The sequence below is a fragment of the Rhinopithecus bieti genome, unplaced genomic scaffold, assembly GCF_001698545.2.
Source record: "Rhinopithecus bieti isolate Rb0 unplaced genomic scaffold, ASM169854v2 scaffold_9663, whole genome shotgun sequence".
Lineage (NCBI taxonomy): Eukaryota > Metazoa > Chordata > Mammalia > Primates > Cercopithecidae > Rhinopithecus > Rhinopithecus bieti.
This window is the reverse complement of record NW_016806456.1, coordinates 3,232,880-3,246,853: the sequence shown is the minus strand read 5'-3', so window position 1 is coordinate 3,246,853 and position 13,974 is coordinate 3,232,880.

Here is a 13,974-nt window from a genome sequence, read left to right as displayed (position 1 = left end):
AATTACTTAATCCCCATGTGACCATCTCACCTCACAATCAAATAACCCTAAATCCTTCACTAACCTACCCCCGCCCTCACTAAACTTAATAATAAATGCTGGCATATCCAGTGCATTGTTGGCACTGCAGGACTAAAAGACGGTGACCTCCCTGGACCCAGCTTTCACTATCTTGTGTGTGTCTATTATTTCTCGACCTGCCGATCCACCTGGGAGCAAAGAGAGAGCCCTGTTGCATCGTGGGCTGCTGGCTAGATCCTGCAATAGTTGATGAACACCCCCTGCGATATTTGGAGTAATATCAACACCCCCGGATATTAGGAACAATATCACATTGGTGTGTATACCCTTTGTCATATTGAAAGTAATATCATCCTTTCCCCTGCTGGATATTAAGAGGAATATCACAGGGATGTGTGCAACCTCTGCGATATTGGAAGTAATATCATCCTCTCTTCCCTGGATATTAAAAACAATATCAGAGGTAGTGTGTACCCCCCAGGGGTGGTGTATATTCCCTGTGATATTGGGAATAGTATCATCCTCTCTCCCTGGAATACTAGATAAAATATCACAGAGTGGTGTATATCCCCTGTGATATTGGAAGTAGTATCATCATCTCACCCTTAAATTTTAGGTACAAAATTACAAAGTGGGTGTACACTCCCTGAGATATTGGGAGTAATGTCCTTCTCTACCCCCTAAATATTAGGAACGATACAACAGGAGGTGTGTACACCATCAGCAATATTGGAAGTAATGTCAACCTCTTTCCACCTAGATATTAGAAATAATATCACAGGGGTGGTGTACACCCACTTTGATATTGAGAGTAATATAATCCTCTTCCCCCTGAATGTTAGGAACAATATCACAAAGGGTATATACACCCCCTGCAATATTGGGAGTTATGTCATCCTCTTCTCCCTGGATATTAGGAACAATATCTCACGAGGGTGTACACCCCCTGCTATATTGGGAGTAATATTATCTTCTCCTCCTTGGATATTTAGAACACTATCACAAAAGGGTGTACACACCCTGTGATATTGGTGGTAATATTATCTTCTTTGCCCCCAGATATTACAAACTATATCACAAGGAGAGTGCACACCCTCTGCGATGTTGGGAGTAAGATCATTCTTTTTCATTCTGGATATTAGAAACAATATTACACGAGAGGTGTACACCCACTGTGACATTGGGAGTAATATTTTCTTCTTCCTCCATGGATATTAAAAATAATATCACAGGGGTGGTGCACACCTTCTGTGATATTTGGAATATCATCCTCTCCCAACTTGGACATTAAAAACAGTATCACAAGGGAGATGTACATCCCCTGCTATATTGGTAGTAATAGCATCCCCTTCCATCCTGATATTAGGAACAATATCACAGGGGCGTGTACACCCCTTGCAATATTAAGAGTAATAGCATCTTATCTCCACCTGGATATGAGGAAGAATATCACAGGGTGGGTGTACACCTACTACGATATTAGGAGTAATATAATCCTCTCACCCTCTAAATAATAGGAACAATATTACATTGATATGCACATTCTTTGTGATATCAAAAATAATATCATCCTCTTCCCCCCTGGATATTAGGAAGAAGATCACAGGGGGTGTACACCTTCTGTACATATTGGGAGTAATATCATCCTCTCTTCCCTGGATATTAAAAACAATGTTACGGGATGTGTGAAACCTTCCTGTGATATTAAGAGTAATATCCTCCTTTCACCCGCTGGATATTAGGGATGAAATCACAGGGGGTAATATCATCTTCTTCCCCTGTGGATATTAGGAACAATATCACAGGAGGGTTGTAAACCTCCTGCGTTATTGGAGTAATACCATTCTATCCCCCTGAATACCAGGAACAATATCACAAGATAAGTGTACAGTCACTGCGATATTGACAATATTATCCTCTCCCCCCTTGAATTAGGAGCAATATCATAGGGGGGGTGTACACCCTCTTTGATTTTGTGAGTAATATCATCCTCTCCTTCCCTGGATATTAGGACAATATCACAGGGTTAACATATTCCCCCTGCAATATTGAGAGTAATATCATTTATTCCTCATAAATATTAGCAACAATATCCCAAAGAGTTTGTACACCCCTGCGATATTGGGAGTCATTTCATACTCTCCCCTCTGGATATTAGGAAAAATACCACAAGGGGTGTGAACATCCCCTGCAATATTGGGAGTAATATCAACTTCTTCCCTTCTGGATATTAGGACCAATATCACAGAGAGTGTGTACACACACAGCGGTATTGGGAGTAATATCATCCTATTTCTGCCTGGATATTAAGAACTATATCACAGGGGAAGTGTATACTTTCTTCAATATTGGGTGTAATATTATCCTTTCCCACCATGGATATTAGGAACAATATCACACCGAGTTGTACACCCCCTGCAATATTGGAAGTAATATTATCTTCTCCCCCACCTGCATATTAGGAACAATATCACGGGAAAAGTTGTACACCCCCTGCAATATTAAAAGTAATGTCATCCTGTCTTCCCCTGGACATAAGAAACAATATCACAGGGGAGTCTACAACCCCTGCGATATTGGGAGTAATATCATCTTCTTCTCCCCTGAATATTAGGAACAATATCACAGAAGGCATGTACACCCCCTGTGAAAATGGGGTAATAACATTTTTACCCCTCTAAATATTAAAAACAATATCGCCTGGGGGGTGTACATCCTCTGCGATATTGAAAGTAATATAATCTTCTCCCCATTTGACTATTAGGAAAAATATGCCAGGGGTTTGTACACTCCCTGCAATATTGGAAGTAATATCATCTCTGCAATATTGGAAGTAATATCATCCTCTCCTCCCTTGAATATTAGGAACAATATCACAGGGGGAGTGTACACACTCTGAGATATTGGGAGTAATGTTATCTTCTCCCTCCCTGCATATTGGGAACAATATCACAGGGGTTGGTTACAACTTATGCGATGTGGAGAGTAATATCATCCTCTCCCACCCTGGCTATTAGGAACAATATCACAGGGGAGGTGCACATCCCCTGCCGTATTGGGAGTAGTATCATCCTCCTCCCACCCGGGATATTAGAAACAATATTACAGGTGGGTGTACACTCCCGCAATTCTGGGATTAATATCATCTTCTCTCTCTCCCCCTGGATAGGAGGAAGAATATCACAGGGTGGGTGTACACCCCCGTAATATTTAGAGTAATATCATCCTCTCCCCTCCTGGATATGAGGAACAATATATCACATTGATGAATACATCCCCTGCAATATTAAAAGTAATATCATTCTTTCCCCCTATGAATATTAGGAAGAATATCACAGGGGTGTGTACACCATCTGCGATATTGGGAGTAATATCATCCTCTCCTCCCTGGATATTATAAACAATAGCACAGGAAGTGTGTACCCCTATGCGATATTGGGAGTAATATCATCCTCTCCCCCCAGGCATATTAGGCACAATGTCACAGGGTGTGTACACCCCTGTGAAATTGGGAATAATATCATCCTTCTCCCCTCTGGATATTAGGAACAATATCACAGGGGGAAGGTACACCTCCTGCAATATTGGAATAATATCATGCTCTCCCCACCTGAATATTAGAAACAGTATCACAGGAGGGGTGTACACCCCCTGCGATATTGAGAGTAATATCATCCTCCCTTCCTCTGAATATTAGAAACAATATCACAGGGGGGTGTATAGCCCCTGCAATATTGGGAGTTATATCATCCTCTGCCCCTCTAAATAGCAGGAACAGTATCAAGTGGGAGTGTACACCCTCTGCAATATTGATAGCAATATCATCGTCTCCCCCCTTCGATATTAGGAACAATATCACAAAAGGGGTGTATACCCCCTGTGATATTGGGAGTAATATCATCGTCTCTCCTCCTAAATATTAGAAACTATATCATAGGGATGGTGTACACCCCCTGCAAGTAGTATCATTCTCTCTCCCCTAAATATTAGGAACAATATCCCAAAGAGGGTGTACACACCCTGCGATATTAGGAGTAATATAATTTTCTCCCCACATGGATATTAGGAACAATATCACAGGGATGTGTGCACCCCCTGAGATATTAAAAGTAATATCAACCTCTCCCCCCATCAATATTAGTAACAGTATTACAAGGTGGTGTGTACATCCCCTGTGATATTGAGAGTAATATCATCCTTTCTTCCCCTGTATATCAGGAACAATATCACAGGGGGATGTCCTCCTTCTGAGTTATTGGAATTAATATCATCCTCTCTCTTATTGGATATTGAAAACAATGTAACAGGAGGGGTGTACACCCCCTGAGATATTGGGAGTAATATCATATTCTTTCAACCTCGATATGAGGAACAATAGCACAAAAAAGTGTACACCCGCTGCAATACTGGAAGTAATATCATCTGTTCTCCCCGTGGATATTAGAAATAATATTTTCAGGGATGCACACCCCTTGCTATATTGGGAGTAACATTGTCCTCTCCTACCAGGATATTGGAAAAAATGTCATAGAAAGTGTGTCCACCCCCTGCAATATTGGGCATAGTATCACCTTCTCCAAACCTGGATAGTAGGAACAATGTCAAAAGAGAGGTGTACACCTTCTGCAATATTGGGAGTAAAAGCATCCTCTCCCCGCCAGAGAGTAGGAACTATAACACAGGGTTTTTTGTGATATTGGGAGTAGGATCATCCTCCCCGCTGGATATTAGGAACAGTATCACATTTAAGGTGTACACCACCTGCCATATTGGAAGTAACATCATCCTCTTTTCCAGTGGTTATTAGGAACAATATCGCAGGCAGTGTGTACACCTCTTGCAATACTGGGAATAATATCATCCTGTCTCCAACTGGATATTAGGAACAATATCATGGAGGAGGGTACACCCTCTTCAGTATAGCTAGTAATATCATTTTCTCTACCTTGGGATATTAGGAAGAGTATCACAGGGCATCATATACCACCTGCGATATTGACAGTAATATCATAGTTTCCCCCTTTAAATATTAGGAACAATATTACAAGGGGGTGTATGCCCCTGCGATATTAGGAGGAATATCTTCCTCTCCCTCCTGAGATATTTGGAACAATATCACAAAAGGGTGTACACCCAATGTGATATTAGTAGTAGTATTAGCCTCTCACCCCTAAATATTAGGAGCAATATCACAAAGGGAATGCACAATCCTTGCTATATTGGGAGTAATGTCATCCTCTATCCCTTGGATATTAGGAGCAATACCACGGGGGGTGTGTACCCCACCTTCAATATTGGAAGTAATATCAACTTCTCCCCAGCTGGATATTAGAAACAATATCACAGGGTTCAGTACACCCCCATCGATATTGGAAGTAATACCATCCTCTAGCCCCTAAATATTAAGAACAATATGACAATATCACAAAGGGGGTCTACAGCCCCTGTGATATTGAAAGTAATATCATCCTCTCCCCCTTGAGTATTAAAAAAATCACAGGAATGTGTATAACCCCTGCGATATTGAAAGTAGTATCATCCTCTCCTCTGGATATTAGGTAGGATATCACAAGTGGTGTGTGCACTTTCTGGGATATTGGGAATAATATCATCCTGTCTCCCCTGGATATTAAAAACAATATCACGGGGGGTGTACACTCCCTGTGAGACTATGAGTAGTGTCATCCTCTTCCCCCATAAATATTAGGAACAATATAACCGGGGAGGTGTACACTTCCTCGGCATTGGGAGTAATATCATCCTCTCTCCCTCTGGATGTTAGGAACAATATCACAGAGAGGGTGTACAATTCCAGGTATGTTAAGATTGATATCTTTTTCTCCCCTACTGAATATTAGAAACAATATTACAGGCGAGGTGTACACCAACTGCGATATTGGGAATGATATTCTCTACCCCCTGAATATTAGAAACAATATCACTGGGGGTTGTACACCACTTGTGATATTGGAGATAATATCATTTGCTCTTCCCCAGGATATTAGGAGCAATATCACAAAGGGAGTACACTCTCTGTTCTATTGAGAGAAATATTATTTTCTCCCCATCTGGATATTAGGAACAATATCACATATCATCCCCTTCCAACTTGGATATTGGGAAAAATATCCCAGGGGGTGTGTACACCCTGGATATAAAAAAGAATATCACAAAGGGAATGTACACCCCTGCGATATTGGGAGCAATATCATACTCTCCCCTCCTGGGTATTAGGAACCATATCAACAAAAGGGGTGAACACTCCCTGCTATATTGGGAATAATGCATGCCTAGATATTAAAAACTGGAAGTGAGGTTTACACTCCCTTTGATATTGATATTAATATCATTCTCTCTTCCATTGAATATTGGGAGCAATATCACAGGGTAGGTGTAAACCCCCTGTGATATTTACAGTAATATCATCATTTCCCACATTGAAAAATACCGATATCACAAGTGGGATTTACACTCCGTGCGATATAGTGAGTAATATTATCCTTTCCATTTTTAATATTAGGAACAGTACACGGGGGGATGTACACTCTCTGTGATATTGGGAATAATATTATTTTCTTCCTCACTTGATACTAGGAAAAGTATCACGGGGCATGTACACCCCCTAAGATATTGGGAGTAATATCATCCTATACAACCCCCCTGCGATTTTGACAGTAACATTGTCGTCTTCCACCCTGGATATTAGGAACAATATCACAAGGAAGGTATACACATCCTGCAATATTGGGAATAATATTATCCTCTGCCTCCCTCGATATTAGGAACAATATCACAGGGAGGGTGTACACGCCCCACGATATTGGGAATATTACCCTCTCACCCATAGGATACTAGCAACATTATTACAGAGATCTGTAAACCCCTTTTGATACTGGGAGTAATGTCATCCTCTCTGCTCCTGGATATTAGGAACAATATCACAGAGGAGGTGTACACCTCCTGCGCTATTGGGGGTAATATTGTCATCTCCTGCCATGAATATTAGGAACAATATTACAAAATGGGTATACAACCCTGGGATATTGGAATTAATATCATTATTCTCCCCCTGGATATTATAAACAATGTCATGAGGTGGGGTTGTACACCCCCTGCGATATTGGAAGTAATGTCATCTTGTCGCCCCCTGTATATCTTGAAATATATCACAGAAGAACTGTACAGCTTCTCTGATATTGAGAATAATATCATCCTCTCCCCCACTCGATATTAGAAACAGTAACGCAGGTGGGGTTTACCCCCTCTGCCATATTGGGAATAATATCTTCCTCTCTCCCCATGGAAATTAGGAACAATATCACAGGAAGGTGTACACTTCCTGCGCTATCGGTAGTAATATCATCCTCTCACCCTCTGTATATTAGGAACAATATCTCAGGGGGTGTGTATAACCCCTGTGATACTGGGAGTAATATCCTCTCCCCCGCTAAATATTAGGAACAATATTACAGGGGCAGTGTACACTCCCAGCGATATTGAGCGTAATATAACCCTCTTCCAACCTGGATATTACAAACAATATCACAGGGGCGATGTACATTCCCTGTAATATTGGGAGTAACATCAACTTCTCACCCCACACCCCAGGCAGTTGGAACAATATTACAGAGCGGGTTTACTCCTCCTGCGATATTGAGAGTAATATCATTCTCTCCCTTCTGATTATTAGAAGCAATATTACATGAAAAGTTTACACCTCCTGCAATAGTAAGAGTAATATCCCCTTCCTCCACCCTCGCATATTAGGAACAATATCATGGGGGGTGTATGCCTCCCCCATATTGACAGTAATATAATCTTCTCCCTCCTTGGATATTATAAAAAATATCACAAGGGAGGCATACACCCTCTTCGATATTGGGAGTACTATCATCCTCTCCCCACCTGGATATTACTAACAACATTACAGGGGGGTGTACACTTCCTAAGATATTGAGTGTAATATCATCCTCTTCCCAGCTGGATATTGGGAACAATATCATAGGGTGTGTGTTCATTCCCTGCGATATTGAGAGTAATATCATTCTCTCCCCCCTAAATACTAAAATACTAAAAACAATATCACAGAAAGGGTGTACACCCCCTGTGATATTGGTAGTAATATCTTTCTCTGCCCCCTTGGATATTAGAAACAATATCACAGAAGGGGTGTACACTCCCTGCGATATTAGGAGTTATATCATCTTTTCACCCATTGGTATTAGTAACTATAGAAAGGAGTGGTATACACACCCTGTGATATTAAGAGTAACATTCTCTCCCTACCTTGATATTAGGAACAATATCACAGTGGGGAGTGTACATCTCCTGAGCTATTGGGGTAATATCTCTATTACCCCCAATATTGGAGGTGTACATCTCCCCTGTGATATTAGGAACAATATTACAAGGAAGGCATACACCCCCTGCAATATTGGAAGTAACCTCATCCTCTCTCCCCTGGATATTAGGAACAATATCACAGGGGGTGTGCACTGCCCTGTGATATTGTTCATAATATTCAGGGAAAAAGATGATATTATTTTCGATATTGTAAACACCTTGTGTGTACAACATCTGTGATATTGTTTGTAATATCCAGGGGTAGAGAAGATAATATTACTTCCCATATTGCAGAAGGTGTACACCCCTTTGTGATATTGTTCCTAATATTCAGGTGGGGAAGGATGATATTACACTTCATATAGCAGGGGTGTACACCCCCCCGTGATACTGTTCATAATATCCAATGGGGCGGGAAATGATATTACTCCTTATATTGCAGGGGGTGTAGACTTCCCAGTGATATTGTTCTTAATATCCAGGAGGGGAGAGGATAATATTACTCCTCATATCACAGAGGGTGTTCACCCTTCTGTGATATTGTTCATAATAACTGGGGAAGGAGAAGATAATATTATTCCCCATAATCACAAGGGGTGTACACCCCCAATGATATTGTTTGTAATATCCAGGGGGGAGAAGTTGATATTACTCCCCATATCACAGGAGGTTTACACACTCCAGTGATATTGTTCATAGTGTCTGGGGGGAGAGGAAAATATTACTTCCCATATCACAGGGCGTGTACACCCTCCAGTGACATTGTTTATGATATCCAGGGGGAAAAAGAATAACATTACTCCCCATATCTCAGGGGGTGCACACCACCCTTTGATATTGTTTTTTATATCCAGGGAGAAAGAGGATGATATTACCCTCCATATTGCAGGGGATGTACACCCCCTTGTGATATCGTTCATAATATCCAGGTGTGGCGAGGTGGCTATAACTCCCCATATTGAAGGGGGTATACACCCTGCTGTGATATTGTTCATAATGTCCAGAAGAGGAGAGGATAATATTACTCCCCATATCACAGGCAGTGTACACCCCCTTGTGATAATATTCAAAATATACAGAAGGAGAGAGGGTGATATTACTTCCCTGTGATATTGCTCATAATATCCAGAAAGGGAGAGGATGATATTACTCCCCATATTGCAGCAGGTGTACACCCCCCTGTGATATTGTTCATAATATCTAAAGGGGAGAGAATAACATTACTCCCAATATCACAGGGGGTGTACATTTTCCTGTGATATTGTTCATAATATCCAGGAAGGGAGAGGATATTACTTGTACTATCACAGGGGTGTACACCCAACTATGACATTGTTTGTAATGTCCAGTGGGGAGAGAATGATACTACTTCCAATATCACAGAGGGTGTACACTCCCATGAGATATTCTTCATAATACCCAGATGGGGAGAGGATGATATTCCTGTCAATATCTCAGGAAGTGAACACTCCACCTTGATACTGTTTGTTATATCCGGGGGGGAGAGGATGATATTACTTTGAATATTGCAGATGTGTACAACCCTTTGTGATATTTTTTATAATATACAGTATGGGAAGGATGATATTACTCCCAATATCTAAAGGGGTGTTCCCCTTCTGTGATATTGTTTGTAATATCCAGGAGAGTAGAGAATGATTTTACTCCCAATATCACAGGGGGTGTACACCTTCTGTGACAGTGTTTCTAATAGCCAGTGGGAAAGAGGAAGATATTACTCCCAATATTGCAGGGGGTATACACCTCCTTGTGATATTGTTCCTTATATCCTGGGAGGGAGACGATGATACTAGGGGCAATATTGCAGGGGGTGTACACCCCCCCATTATATCATTTTGAATATTCAAAGGGGAGAAAAACGAAATGACTCCCAATATCACAGGGGGTGTACATCCTCCTGCTATATTGTTTCTTATATTCAGAGGGGAAAGGATGATATTACTGCCAATATTGTGGGGGTTTTGCACATCTTCTGGGATATTTTTCCTAATATCCTGAAGGGGAGAGCAGAATATTATTCTCAATATTGCAAGGGGTGTACACCTCCCCTGTGATATTGTTCTTAATATCCATGATGGGATGCTGAGACCAGCTTGGTCAGGGAGATACTAACCCAGCAGTGCTACAGGAATTAAAGACACCCACACAGAAATATAGTGTGGAGTAGGAAATCAGGGGTCTCACAGCTTTCAGAGCTGAGAGCTCCGAACAGAGATTTACCCATATATTTATTGATGGCAAGCCAGTCATAAGGTTTACTCAAAGTATTCCTTATGAGAAATAAAGGGATGGGCCGAAATAAAGGGATGGGCTCTGGCTAATTATCTGCAGCATGAGCATGTCCTTAAGGCGCAGATCGCTCATGCTATTGTTTGCACTTTAAGAACGCCTTAAGCAGTTTTCTGCCCTGGGTGGGTCAGGTGTTCCTTGCCCTCATTCTGGTAAACTGACAACCTTCCAGTGGGCATTAAGGTCATCATGAGCATGTCACAGTGCTGTAGAGATTTTGTTTATGGCCAGTTTTGGGGCCAGTTTATGGCCAGATTTTGGGGCCTGTTCCTAACATGTGCCCCTTCTTTGTTTTGCAAAGTGATAAAAGCAAAGGCAGCTTTGTCATGGTGAGCTACTTCTTGCAGGAGTCAGGATCCACATCTGCAGACTATACAAAGACAAACAACACAGATGAATAACCAATCATCATTGAAATCATAGAACTTTCAAGTGTTTTTATCCATTTTAATGGGTTACTAGCTGCTAATCTGTCTCCAGCTCCTTCAAGCTCTCCAGTTCCTGACATTAAAGTCAGATGTGCCTGGGATGCTTTAAATATTTGTTCTTTTAATTTTGCAATATCCAAAGACAAGTTTGTAGAGTGTCCTTCTAGATGCTTTTTTATTCTTTCCCAAATTTTGATCTTATTAAGAGCTATTAACAGTTTCCACAAACCCTTATGTTTAGCTCCTACAACGGGCCACATCATTTGAGGTTGAGGTGCCACTATACCGCCATGATTCCAGATAATAGGAACTGTTGCCATATTTCTTATCATTTCTACCATCTGACAATTTTGTTCAGACCAGATGAACACAGTGCTGCCCTGGCACACAGACTGAGAGGTACAATTCAAGCTAAACATCCCCTTAGGGGAACAATTAATAATGATTCCATAGGAATCATTGTGCAGCACCTCTGCCTGTTCTGCAATGCAATCTTCCTAAACAAGTACGTTCATCTTTTCTGGCCAGGTTCAATTTTTTTTTAGAAATAGGTTTTTGAGGGCGGTATGCCTCAATTATAGGAGCAGATTTATTATGGTAAATACTGAGATCAGAAAGCATTTGTAACTGTGTCATAGAGTGATTATATCCAGGCATTATTGCCAGCTAAGATTGATAAATATGTCCAATAAGTATAATTGCTCTCTGTTTCAGCTGTTGTTGAAGGAATACTCATGGCAATGGTGATCACCGCTATCATAGCTACCATTAAATTACTCACTGTGACTGGTTGTCCCGCTTTCCTCAGGTTTTCTTCTGCCATCTGTGACAGCTTCTTGATCTGTCCCCAAGTAGGTGGCTATGTTCGATGTGTGTTGCTCCTGACAGTTGGGATCCTCCTCAGCATCAGTCTCAACATGGCTGCAACTGGGGGTCCTTGGGATCTTCTTGAGATCTCTTCCTCAGCACATGGCTCATGATAAGGTTTCAGGTGTCTTGAAGGTATCCAAATCAGCTGTTGATTCGGCTCTGGAGAAACACAAGCATAACCTGTACCCCAAGTTATTATTTTACCTATTTCCCAACTTTGTGTTATTGGATCTCCCCACGAAACCAGTTGTTCTGCTTCTGTCTTTGCAGCTAGTTTCTGTAGATGCTGTTCAGCTGCTCCTAACATCTGGCCTTTGGGCAGGCTCAAAAAATTTAAAGTTAATAATGCTAGATTCAATTGTGCATATGGTGTCCCATAGTCCCTGTTTTTTCCCCCTCTGCTTTTGCAACTTCTGTTTCAGTGGGAGATTCATTCTTTTCACTATGGCTTGTCCTTGAGAATTATATGGGATACCAGTAATGTGTTTAATATTCCATATAGAGAAAAATGTAGCTAGAGATTGGCTAGTATAGCCTGGGGCATTATCTGTTTTAATAGAAGCTGGAATGCCCATTACTGCAAAACACTGCAAAAAGTGACGTTTAACACAGGCAGAAGACTCCTGATTGGCATGTAGCCCAGACAAAGTGAGAAAAGGTGTCCACACATACATGTGCATAAGCTAGTCTCCCAAATGAGGGCACTTGTGTGATATCCATTTGCTAAAGACAATTAGGTTCTAATCCTCGAGGACTAACTCCTCCTGTAAAAGATGAGGAATGTACCATTTGGTAAGTTGGGCATCACTGGATGATAGCTTTAGCTTCTTTCCAGGTAATGCTGTATCTGCAATTGAGACCAGAGGCATATTAAAAGCAGTCAATACCTCAATTACAGCTACAAGCTCTGCTTTTTGAGCTGAAGTATTGGGCGTCTAGAAAACTTTACCTTTTGATCCAGAATAAGAAGTTTTACCATTACTAGACCCATCTGTAAAGACATTTTCAGCACCTTCAATTGGTTTAAATTTAGTAATATTAGGAGGAATCCAATCAGTTAATTTCAAACATTGAAACAGTTTCATTTTAGGAAAATGAATATCAAGAATATCCACAGAATCAGCTAAATGGGTTTGCCAAGTAAGACTATTTATAAAAGCTTGCTATATTTGTGCCTTTGTGAGAGGGACAATAATTTTTCCAGGATCATATCCATGTAATATAATAATTCAAGTTCTCCCATTTCCTATCACAATAGTGATTTGATCCAAATAAGGAGTTAGAGTCCATGAATCAGTAAGTGGAAGAAAAAGCCATTCTACTAAGTCCTGCTCTTGGACAATAACACCAGTAGGTGAATGCTGTGTTGGAAAAATCAGCAAATCTAGAGCCTTCTCTGATCTATTCTATTTATTTGAGCTTTATGAACCTGCTTTTCGATTAGTTACAGCACTATCTCAGCTTCTTTTGTTAATTGTTGAGGGTTAGTGAGACTAGGATCTCCTCTAAGGATACAAAATAGATTATTCATGGCATAGGTAAAAATGCCTAGAGCAGGTCGTATCCAATTAATGTCCCCTAGTAATTTTTGAAAGTCATCTACTGTTTTCAACTGATCCCTACATATGGCTACTTTCTGTGGCACAATGGTAGTGTCATTTACTAAGGTCCCCAAGTAGGAGTAAGGAGTAGTAGACTTCACCATTTATTAAATAGGGAATCCTTTCCTCATTTCTTGTTTTTGTCAGGTTTGTCAAAGATCAGATGGCTGTAGATGTTTGGTATTATTTCTGAGGGCTCTGTTCTGTTCCATTGGTCTATAGCTCTGTTTTGGTACCAGTACCATGCTGTTTTGGTTACTGTAGCCTTGTAGTATAGTTTGAAGTCAAGTTGAGTGATGCCCGCAGCTTTGTTCTTTTGGCTTAGGATTGTCTTGGCAATGCGGGCTCTTTTTTGGTTCCATATGAACTTTAAAGCAGTTTTTTCCAATTCTGTGAAGAAA